Source organism: Sinocyclocheilus grahami, unplaced genomic scaffold, assembly GCF_001515645.1.
Source record: "Sinocyclocheilus grahami isolate Dianchi unplaced genomic scaffold, SAMN03320097.WGS_v1.1 scaffold1772.1, whole genome shotgun sequence".
Classification (NCBI taxonomy): domain Eukaryota; kingdom Metazoa; phylum Chordata; class Actinopteri; order Cypriniformes; family Cyprinidae; genus Sinocyclocheilus; species Sinocyclocheilus grahami.
Genome location: NW_015506951.1, coordinates 123965 through 126585, shown reverse-complemented (window position 1 = coordinate 126585; position 2621 = coordinate 123965). Strand labels below are relative to the sequence as shown.

General features: G+C 38.6%; 1 pseudogene; it reads right to left on the bottom strand.

The window, feature by feature from the left end:
• The window catches only part of LOC107572546 (differentially expressed in FDCP 6 homolog), a 21551-nt pseudogene that overhangs the window by 8779 nt on the left and 10151 nt on the right, over window positions 1–2621 (bottom strand).

Here is a 2621-nt window from a genome sequence, read left to right as displayed (position 1 = left end):
CACACACAAACACACAAACACACACAAACACACACACACACACACGCACACACAAACACACAAACACACAAACAGGCCTGTTACAGTTTGCACTGTCTCTTTGAGCTTCCTATTCACTTACAGTGTTAGATAATTTTTTTTTGCAGTGTGTAATTTGTAAAAACTGATTGTTTTCGCTGCTGTACCTTTAAGATTTCTATATGTAAATTACTTTTGTTCTAGGACAGTTCTGCTGTCATTTATTATGCAAGTTGTTGAATATAAAAGTGTGATGATCTGTAAATACGGGCGGGTCATCTATTAACGAGCGGCTAGGTGTCAATCAAAGGTCTCTCATTTTGAAATAAAACATTTTAAGTTAAATACAAATAAGGTAATTTATTTTTGTTTATGATTTTTTTATTATAAGAAAATTATAATATATTTTTTAAATTAAATGAGTTTTTATTATAAATTTTGACTTGAGTGTTATTTTAGTATTGAGATACTATTCTAATTTTTGTTGTTTAGTTTTTATTTTCAGCTTTTGTGTTAATATGACAGCTTTAGTAGTTTTGACACTTTTATTCGTTTTTGTTGTTTTTAAATATGTCTATATAGTTATTTTTATTTCCGTTTCCGACATAAAATAAGTTTGTTTTTAAAAAAAAAGTTATGTTTTATTTTATTTCAATTTTGTAGTTAAAATTTTGTAATGTTGAGTGTTTTGTCATTTTTATTAGTTTTTTGTTTTAAATAGGTCTATATACAGTAGCTATTATAAAATTATAGTTCAAATTCTGTCATTAATTACTCACCCTCATGTCGTAATTAATGACAACATTTTCTTTTTTGGGTGAACTTTCCCTTTAACTTATATTTCAGTTTTAGTTTTTTTTTTTTTGGACGTCAAGTTGATAAATGTTGATAAATATTTTTTATTTTATTTAACATTTGTTTTCTTTCAAGTTGCAATTTTTTTAATGGTTTTACTTACCTATAATAACCCTGGTCTAAATATCACAAAGCTTTTCAATTTCAATTAATCAATAAAAACTAGTGTGGTCGATTGATTAAAAAAATTAACTAATTAATCACACATTTTTTCTGAGATTAATCGCGATTAATCCCACCTCACATTAAAGTTTTTAAATATACTTTTATATTGCAATAATTTTACATTCAATCTTCAAATTGAGCTATCAATTAAAACATTTATTAGACTTTAAAAAAATAACTTCTAATTTAAGTGAACTTAAAACAATCTTCATATAAACCCATTATAATAAATGTCATATTTACCTGTGCCCTTCAGCCGAAATATACAGAAATTGAAGTTATCAAACACTAAATTAAATATAGATGAATCCTTAAAGCTTTTTTTTCTTTGTCATTTGATTAACAGACATCACAGCAGCTGGTTATTAGGTTGTTTTGGCTGCTATTACTTTAAGAGCTGCCGCTGCTGAACGGTGACAATCATATTTTCTCTCAACTCTCTTTACCTTTTCTGACCCACTTCAGTTCTTAAAGTCTCTATTAATGAGCTGACGAGTTACATCGGGTGTGTTAGATGAGGGAGACAGTTTTGAAAACCATTTCAGACACATGTTCTTAAATGTGACTCATATAAAACATCACATGCATGCACAGTATTAAGGCAGCTTTAATCGTCTTTTAACTTAATTGACCACGACATTGCATGCACGTAGTTTATTTCTCGCTTCGATATGAAATGATACAGGCTACAGTGCGCCGGCGCCTTTGTGCTTGCAATTTAAGATCACGCGCGCCGAGCACAGGATCCGTTATGAGTGGGGTGGCCAACACTAGCTCCGCCCCTGCGTTAATTAAATATTTTTAACGCGTAAAATGAGGTGTTCACCTCCTGCGCCTCCTGTAGCTGTCTCTGCAGGGTTTTCTGCAGCTCCTCGTGCTGGCTGCGCCTCCTCTGCTCCTCCTGCTGCAGGGAGACCTGAGCCTGTCTCTGCGCCTCCTTCAGGAGCTCCAGCTCGGCCAGCTGCTCCTCGCGCTCCCCCTGCAGCTCCAGCAGCCTCCGCGTCTCCTCCGCCCGCAGCGCGCGCCTCCTCTCCCGCTCCTCCCGCAGCTCCCGCCGCCGCTCCTTCAGCTCCTCGGCCAACACTATAGCTGCCCCTGCGTTAATTAAATATATTTTTAACGCGTAAAATGAGGTGTTCACCTCCTGCGCCTCCTGTAGCTGTCTCTGCAGGGTTTTCTGCAGCTCCTCGTGCTGGCTGCGCCTCCTCTGCTCCTCCTGCTGCAGGGAGACCTGAGCCTGTCTCTGCGCCTCCTTCAGGAGCTCCAGCTCGGCCAGCTGCTCCTCGCGCTCCCCCTGCAGCTCCAGCAGCCTCCGCGTCTCCTCCGCCCGCAGCACGCGCCTCCTCTCCCGCTCCTCCCGCAGCTCCCGCCGCCGCTCCTTCAGCTCCTCGTGCAGCGAGACCCGGCCTTCAGCGGCGAGACGCAGAGCCGTCTGGATCGCTGAGAGCAGAGACAGACTTACTATTACTCTAGTGCACTTAACCAGTTCAGTTTAATAACACTCTGTGACGCTTGTGCTTACAATTACTAGAACGAGCTACTCTCAAATTAAACACACACACACATATATATATATATATATA